The sequence below is a fragment of the Sturnira hondurensis genome, unplaced genomic scaffold (genome assembly GCF_014824575.4).
Source record: "Sturnira hondurensis isolate 20B ecotype Veracruz unplaced genomic scaffold, ASM1482457v3 Scaffold0022566, whole genome shotgun sequence".
Classification (NCBI taxonomy): Eukaryota; Metazoa; Chordata; class Mammalia; order Chiroptera; family Phyllostomidae; genus Sturnira; species Sturnira hondurensis.
In genome coordinates this window covers 4249898-4259355 of record NW_028095197.1, presented here as the reverse complement: position 1 = coordinate 4259355, position 9458 = coordinate 4249898, and the positions used below count along the sequence as shown (strand labels likewise).

The 9458-nt window shown below is 41.7% G+C and overlaps 1 pseudogene; it reads right to left on the bottom strand.

Moving 5' to 3' along the window:
• Positions 1-3515: 3515 nt before the first annotated feature.
• LOC118979839 (developmental pluripotency-associated protein 2-like) lies at positions 3516-4374 on the bottom strand (annotated as a pseudogene).
• Positions 4375-9458: the final 5084 nt, after the last annotated feature.

Below are 9458 nucleotides of genomic sequence, written 5' to 3'. Positions count from 1 at the left end.
TGGCTGTATTGCATTGCAAAATGCCTCGCCTTCCCAAAGCAGGGTAGGAAAGGAATGGTACTGGTGAGTGTCACTAAAGCTGTCACCAGGAGGCAGGTTGAATACAGATGCTTAGACAGACAGGCTGACTTCACATGTGTCCACTATCCCGGGGACAGGAGAAGCAGAAAGGAGAGCTGGCCCTTAATGAGGGAAAAGAAAACAGCATAAAGTTGGTCACAAGCTAGTTACAAAGAGAAAAAAAGATTTGATTACAGAAATCAGAAAGCATGGTCCGGCGGCCCTGAGTCATGAACCTGGGTTTGTTTTGTTTTATCTCACAAGGACTCGTTCCCATCAGCCGAGGTGGAGCACAAACCTAGAGCACAGGAAGGCAAGAGTAACTCTATCACGGTTATGTGAAGTGACGCAAAAGTATTTATCATTTTTCCTGCCTACGTATAAGGTATTCGATTACTTATATTTGAAACAAAATGCAGTCATTTATCTTATCTTTATTCCAGGAATGAAGTCATGCTCTTCCTTCCTAAGGCAGCATTGCCCCCTGAATTGTTTCTTCCATTTGGGGCACCCTATGCAGTGAGGCCTGCCATTCAACTGGAACCCTTGAAAATCTAAGAGAACTATGACCCTGAAAGCTCCCTAACAAAGCCTCTTAATTGTTTTTCTTGAAAAAACAATGTTGATATTGTTGATGAAGATATAAGATTGCCTTAGGACACAATTATTGTTTTTTTTATATCAGTGATATTGATATAATATCAAGGTCTGTCTGGAAAAATTCCAGCCATTTTTAATATCACAAAATGGTTTACGTAACATTGATGTAACCTGGCAACTGAGGAGAGTGGACTGCAACGTACATGTGTGAACAATGACAACTTCACTGCACTGGTCATTGGGGCCACTGAGTGAGCATGTGTACTGTGTGGCCAGTTGTATTCAAAATGACTGAGCAACTAAAGCAACAAATTTGCATTGAATTTTTGCAACTGCTCGACCATTTCTCTGCGGAAATTATTTGGATGATTCATAAGGCTTTCCGGGACAATACAATGACAGCAGTGAAAATCAAAGTGTGGCACAAATGCTTCAAAGGTTGTTGAGAATCTGTTGAAAGTGAACCACATTCTGGAAGGTCTGCAACAAGCAGAACGCATGAGAATGTTGAACATACACAAGCTGCAATCAACAGATTAGCGGCTGAGAGTACGAGAACTAGAAGCCGATCCTGGGATTTCAAAAACTACTGTGTCCGAGATTTTGATGCAGGATCTTGACATGAAACGTGTCATGGCAAAATTTGTTCCACGGCTTCTGCTACCAGAGCAGAAGCAACATCGTGCTGCAGTTGCTAATGACTTGATTCAAACAGCTGCCAATGAACCAGATTTCCTCAAGATCATAACCAGAGATGAATCCTGGGTCTATGGCTCTGATCTGGAAATGAAGGCCCAGTTTTCCCAAGGGAAGTCATCTATCTGGTTGTTCACACCTGAAGAAGGCATAGCAAAGTCACAGTAACACTAAGACCATGTTAACTGTATTTTTTGATTGGGAAGGTGTTGTCCATTATAAGTACTCCCCTCCGGGCCAAACAATTAATAAGGAGTACTACCTCAATGTTCTTTGTAAGTTGAGAGATACCATATGATGAAAATGGCTGCAGCCATGGCAACTGGTGATTGGCAGCTTCATCACAACAACATGCCCACTCATACATCATGTCTTGTGTAGGTTTTTTTTGGCGAAATATCAAATCACCCAGGTGATTCAGACTCTAGAGCTCAGATCTGGAGCCCTGCAACTTGACTTCTGGCTTTCCCCAAGACTAAAACCACCTTTGAAAGAGAAGAGATTTCAGACCATCAATGAGATTTAGAAAAATACAAGGGGCCAGCTGATTGCAATTCCAACAAAGGATATTTCAGAATGTTTTAATAGTGGAAGAGAAGGGAGAACTGTGTGAGGTCCCAAGGCACCTACTTTGAAGAGGATTGAGGTGTTATCGTCTCATGTACAATGTTTCATGTATCTTGTACCTTCTTCAATAAATGTTTCCATTTTTCATATTATGTGGCTGGATATTTTATGGACAGACTTCATATGTATATGTATATACCATAAAGTTCGTCATTTTAAGTGTACAATTCGGGGGTGCTTTGTATATTCACAAAATTGTGTAACCATCACCAATATCTCATTGGAGAACATCTTTATCACCCTTCAAAAATCTCTGTACCCTTTAGCAGTCCCTGCACAATACCCACAATCCCACCTTTTCTACCCCTGGCAACCACTAATCTGCTTTTTGTCTCTGGATTTCCATATTCTGGATATTTTATATAATGCAATCATACAATGTGTAACCTTTTGTGTTTGGCTCATTTGACTTCATATGTTTTTGAGGTTCAGTCATGCCATAGCATATATCAGTATTTCATTTCTTTTTATGGCCGAATAATATTCCATTGCAAGAATATACTACATTTTTTTCATTTTTTAAAAAGATTTAATTTATTTATTTATATTTAGAGGGGAAAAGAAGGAGAGAGGTAGAGAAATATCAATGTATGGTTACCTCTCATGCATCCTCCGTTGGGAACTTGCCTCCAACTCAGGCATGTGCCCTGACTGGGAATCGAACCGCGATCCTTTGGTTTGCAGGCCTGCACTCAATTGACTGAGCTACACCAGACAGGTTTTTTTTTTTCATTTTTTTAAAAAAAATTTGGGCTCACCCAGGACTTGCTCATTGATTTTAGAGAGAAGGGAAGAAAGGGAGAGAGAGAGAGAGAGAGAGAGAAAGATTGATGTGAGAGAGAGACATCCATCAATTGCCTTTCATACATCCCCTGACAGGGGACTGAATCCACAGCCTAATCATGAGCCCTGACCAGGAATCAAACCTTCAACCTTCTCATTATGAGATGATGCTCCAACCAACTGAGCCACACTGGCCAGGGCACCATATTTTCTTTTTTTATCCATTCATCTGTTGATGACATTTGAATTGTGTTGACTTTTTGGCTACTGTGAACAGTGCTGCTGTAAATGCCCATTTACAGTTTTTGTGTAGATGTATGTCTCTAGTTCTCTTAGGTATATAGAGAGGAGTAGCCTTGCTGAGTTATATGGCAACTCTACATTTAACAGTTTGAGAAACTTGCAAACTGTCAGAGCACTGCACCATTTTACAACCCAGTGGCAATGTATGAGGGTTCCAGTTTCTCCACATCCTTATCAACACTTGCTCTTATTTTCTTTTTTATTTTAACCAGGCTTATGAGTGTGAAGCTGTACCCTGTTGTGGTTTGATTTGCACTTCCCTAACTCCTATAATGTTGAACATCTTTCATGTGCTTGGTATTCATTTGGTTGGTTGGTTGGTTTTGTTTGTTTGTTTGTTTGTTTTTTGCTGTGACCATTCCACCATTTATTGAGACATGACCCATCCAAAAGGAATTATGTGAGTGTGTTCAAACAAAGTTTCTTCTTCTTCTTCTTCATTTTAATTAATTTTCCATCATTCTTTTATTCCTCTTAACACATTCATTGCATAACATATTATATTCTAGGCCTGAGGATGGAACATTGCAGACCAGCAACAGAAGGAGAGAGATCATCTTCTTGGGGTGTCAGGCACCCAGGCCTGACTGGCATGACACTGCAGATGAACCCACCCTTCTTTGTCTCCCAGAAGAGGTCTGCCATGGACCACACACCACCTGACATCAGATGTTTGCAGCAGAAAGTTCTCAGCAGGAACAAGAATGGAGCATGAATTCACAGCCTTAGGCTGCATGGCTCCTGCAGCAATTCTTGACCATGCTGCCAACATGTCCTCCTGAGCCACAGTTGTCATATCAGCTATACTGGTCTGTTTCTCTCACTCATATTACATCTTTTATTACTCCTTGTTCTCTTGGTCACCATCTTGCTTTTCCTTGAACAGAGCTGCAATGTGTCCTCCTGTGGTATTCCAGCAATACTCTGTTTTTCCTCAGAGTAAGCATGTTCCTTTGGCCTCATATAAATCTCTATTTTCTTACCTTCAGTACTCAAATTAATTTGTTGGCACCAGTCCCGCAAAGTATCACAATGTACTTTATTAATTGAAGGAAAAATGGTCAACAAGGAAAGAATTGGTTTGGGGCAATCTTTGAATTGTTCATTCATTTGAGGAAAAGGAACTATACTGTTTGTCCCAGGCATCCTCAGGTTGGCTTCTGAGGTTGAAGAAACACTTGGTTCTATTGGATGGTCTTCATTATGTTCCTCATTAGCTGGAACCAGTGTGCAAATCACACTTTCTTCATCCAATTTATCTTCAAAGAAATCCTTTTCATTGCCACCCAAACTCAAGGTAGTCATTCCCAAGAACCTCAGAGGAAGGCAGAGCCAGCAGTGCTGAGGACACTTGCAACTCACCCCTTTTAACCTCTTGGTACTCACTTGTATATACTCTTTCGAGAAATGCTTATTCAAATTCTTAGCTGAGGGGTTTTCACAGATGGCCTTTATCAGCTTGAGGAAGTCCCCTTCTATTTCTAGGGCATTGAGTGTTTTTATTTAAAAAGGGTAACTATTATTTTGTGAATAGCCAAAAAGAGGAGATGAATGAAACACCCTGTTAAACAGCAAATATGAGATGCTCTTCCATTTAGTTAGGTCCTCATTCTCCATTCACGTTCTGACTCCTGAGGACAGAACCCCGGAACCGGGCAGCAGCCAACTGGGTCATCCGTAATTTTGTATAAAGAATATGAGATTTCTTCCCTATTGACCGGCATCCAAATCATCTAACCAAGAAAATATTCAGTTAAAAATGCTCCTGATTTCTGTCTCTAAGAGCTGTCAAGAGAGCCTGCATCAGGAATAGCTCTTTCCAGTTCAAAGAAAGCTCATGCTTCTTAATGGAAAACAAATTCTGTTTAACTAGGACATTTTTTTCAACCTTTCTTTCCTCTAATGGGAGGAACTTAAGCAAAGGAAGGACAGGGGGCTGGGAATGGATTCCTTTATTCCGAGCGGTGGTTTAGTTGATTCTCCATGTCATCCATGATTTCTCATAAGCATGGCCTTTCTCGTCATCTGACCTCAACTGCACAAGAAAGGAACTTAAAAAGGAGATACAAAGGGAGGGCCTGTGCCGGAGACAGGATGACCAGAATCTCCACTTAAAAAGGCAATTCTCTGACTGTTGTGCTGTCATTACATCTGTCATCTTGGGTGTGCGATGCAAGCTGTTTCATCTCATACATTCAGACAATCTGTGTTTTATGGGCTCAGGGGTGCAGAGTACTCTGATCAGCCAATGAGGCCTGGCAACGCCAGAGACAGGAGGAGCAGTGGTGTCTTGCCTGGACTTTCTCCCAAGTAATTAATAGTAAACTTCCTTCCAAAGCTTTATTGTCACAGAGGAAGCAACAATATAAGAAAATGTAAGAAAAATATATTTGCTTTTCTTGATCTGGGAGACTTACGGAGTTTGTTACCAGACAGGGGACCAGGCTCAGAGTGGGCCTGCCTAAAACCATCCAGTAGCTTGTGAGTTCTTGACTTTGTATAGGAAAGATTTCAGAACAGGGGCCCAGTGATGTTAAGGGTAGGTTTATTAAAGCTGGGAACAGTGAAACAAGGAAGGGCTAGGGTAGAAGCAGCAACAGGAGTGAGCCTAGGTGGGCTGCTTTGGCTGTCTAGAAACATTAGGAGAAAGAAGTCACGCTGCTGTCAGCTCACCGGAAAGTCAGAGAAAAGGGGGCCTTGGACACAGTCTGGGATTAGCTACTGCTGCCCATGCTCCCCTGCTTGCAAGTCTCGTGGGGACTCAGAGTTTAAGAGATGCACACCTGTCAGGGAGGAAGAGGGGGAAGGGAGAGGCACTGGGAGGGAAAGAGCTCACTGGGTCCTTCGTCCTGAGGGTTTTTAAAAATATATATTTTATTGATTATACCATTACAGTTGTTCTATTCCCCCCTTCATTCCCCTCCCCCAACCTTCCCCCTTTAGTTTATGACCACGTGTCTCAAGTTCTTTAGATTCTATATTTCCCCTACTATTCTTGCCCTCCCTCCATCTATTTTTTACCTACTGTCTATGCTACTTATTTTCTGTATCTTCTCCCCCTTCTCCTCCTCCCACACCCCTGTTGCTAACCCTCCATGTGTTCTTCATTTCTATGGTTCCACTCCTGATCTAGCTGTCCTCTTGGTTTGCTTTTGTTTTAGGTGTGGTTGTTAGTAACTGTGAGTTTGCTGTCCTTTCACTGTTCATATTTTTTATCTTCTTTTTCTTAGATAAGTCCCTTTAACATTTCATATAATAAGGGCTTGGTGATGATGAACTCCTTGAATTTGATCTTGTCTAAGAAGCACTTTATCTGCCCTTCCATTCTAAATGAAAACTTTGCTGGATAGAGCAGTCTTGGATGTAGGTCTTTGGATTTCATGACTTGGAATATTTCCTTCCAGCTCCTTCTTGCCTGTAAGGTCTCTTTTGAGAAATCTGCTGACAGTCTGATGGGAACTCCTTTGTAGGTAACTGTCCCCTTATCTCTTGCTGCTTCTAGGATTCTCTCCTTCATTTTAATCTTGGCTAATGTAATTACGATGTACCTTGATGTGTTCCTTCTTGGGTCCAACTTCTTTGGGACTCTCTGAGCTTCCTGGATTTCCTGGAAGTCTATTTCCTTTGCCAGACTGGAGACGTTCTCCTTTATTATTTGTTCAAATAAGTTTTCCACTCGTGGCTGTTTCTTTTCCCCTTCTGGTACCCCTGTAATTCTGATGTTGTAATGTTTAAAGTTGTCCTGGAGGTTCCTAATCCTCTCCTCATTTTTTGAATTCTTGTAACTTCACTTTTTCCTGTTTGGTCATTTCTTTCTTCCTTCTGGTCCACACCCTTGATTTAAGTCCCAGTTTCCTTTCCATCACTATTGGTTTCCTGTGCATTTCCCTTCATTTCAATTAGTTTAGCCTTCATATGTTCCTCTAATTTGTGACTATAATCAACCAGTTCTGTGAGCATCCTGATAAAGTGTCTTGAATTGTGAATCTGAGAGTTTTGCTATTTCCTGGTCACTTAGAGTTATCATCTCTGTGGCTTTGAGTTCTTCTTGAGCCATATTTTGGACTGTTCGTGCCTGTTACATATGAGGAGCAGAGCCCTAAGTGTTCACTCTCATCCTGAGGGTTTTAAAGGTTGGGGGTTTAGGGGAGGTCTTAGGAGAGATTCTCAATGGAATATTCATCAGCTTTATGCTGCTGATATGCCAAAATGAGATTTATTCCCTTAACTTCGTTTGTCCTTGGGTGTGGTTGGAACAAATGGTGCTAATTGGATTTCTGCTATCCCCCCTGAATCAAGTGATTTCAGCTATTTACCTTCTGGTTTGGGAGAGGCAGTATCGACCATTTACTCTAAAGTGTCCTTGGTTGTGGAAGATAGAATTTGGCAATTTACCAGGTGGCTGTGAACTGCTTGGCCATTTATCTGTCTCAGTGTCCCTCTTCCACTTGTGCTGGCTGACTAGCCTGTCTCAAGTTGACTGCTGTAATTCTGAAGTCCCCTTGTGTTATGGATACTACTGCTGTGTCCTTCTGACCTGAGAATGACATGGTTTTAGACCTCAAAAAACATAGGTTTTGAGTCTGTTTCACATACACCTAAAACCATCCCTGGGACAGCTGGTATGAAAGGAAAGTCAGGTTCTTCTTTTCCTCCCCAAGCACTCCACTTTGCCTTGTTATAGGAGATACCAGAAGAGAGCACAGGATGGGACAGAAACTGAGCAATAATTCCCACTGACACCAAGACAGGCTGGAGCCCCCAGACTCACCCCACTGCATGAGCAGGTGCTGTGTGGACGCTCAAGCAGTGCTTCCCAGCTGCTGTGCCAAGGAAGGAAGTCAGAATGGGTGATGGGAAAAATAGAAATGCCAAGCCATTGCCATGGAACCTGCACATGGAAGTTTTGATGAAGTACATGCTCTCTAAGGACAGCCAGACATGGGTCCAAGTCTTGGCTGTGAGCCTGTAATTTAGAAGGCTGTCAACAATGTTTTATTTAACCTTAGTATTTCCTCACCTGTAAAAACCAAATGATATTAGCACTGACTCGCAGGGATAATGAGGAGTAAATAAAATGATGTATATAATAGACACTCAACAGGATGTGTGTGTGTGTGTGTGTGTGTGTGTGTGTGTGTGTGTGTAAAACTTTTGTACATATTTTACCAGATTTTATGTATGCAAGACCCGGGGCAGCAATGATAGAAACCCTTTTGTGTAGATTGAGGTTTATTCTTTCAAAATCAGGTTTTCTACTCACAATAGAAATTGTATTTTGCTGTGTATCATGCACACATTTTGTCCAAAATTTTGAGGGAAAACAAAAGATGCACATTATACATGGGTAGTACTAATTCTATATCTATATAAACATTTTAAGATTATTTTATTTATGTTTAGGCATTCACAGTATAACTCTAGAGAGCAATAACGATATCCTTATGGAAAATAATACCCTAGAATCCAGTAATCAGTTTTGTTTCTAAATATAAATAAATAAAAATTTGAATTAAAAAATTAAAACAGAAGGTTTTTTCTGAAAGTTGGGGCCAAAAATGAGGGCTTGCGTTATACAAGGGAGTGCACTCTCCAGGGCAACAATATGGTAGAGGTGAATCAGGGAAAAGATTCACTTCAGACTAGAGAGGAGTAACACCAGTTAAAGGGGGAAAGAAAAGCTGAGAGAAACAGAAAAATGTGATTTCGGTTCCCTAGCAATAGGCATTGGCCAGAGCCCTCCACACAGCTTGGGGCCCAACTGGGGACTCACAGTATGGCATCACTGCCTTATCATTGAAGATGAGAACCTTCAGCTGGTGGAGGGCCCACCATGGGCCAAGTTTCACTGAGTCCTCACAATAGTCGATGTGTTCCTCCTGACGCAAAACACTATGAGTAATTACATGTGCTTGCTTGACATTCAACTTCTCCAACTATCCTTGGCATTTGTGGAAGGGTCATTTGGTTGACTTCAGTAGCAACACTAAAAAGATAAAGGGTGGGGGCCCTGTCTTAACAGAGCCCAGCTTAGGCCGAGATAAAATTCCCAACCTTCAGCTAGAAGGAGCTCTCGTTTTACAATCACGCCAGGGTGGATTACCTGAAAACTCAACTTTCAGGCACACTGTGATTAACTTGACCAAAGACATCTGGGAGAGTCATCCATGGCCTGAAATTATGACCTTAGCATTCTGGCCTGAAACCAGACACCACTGGAACTGCCTGCCTGCCCAGGGCCCTTTGTTTGCTATCCCAGGGGCTTCTTATTTTTTTCTTGGAGCAGTTCAGTGAAAAACACCTCCGCGTCCCCAAAGAAACCACACTGACTTCCCAGCCTAGCTGAAGTTGCTTTTTAGAAAGCAAATTCTATCTTGCTCAAATCATGG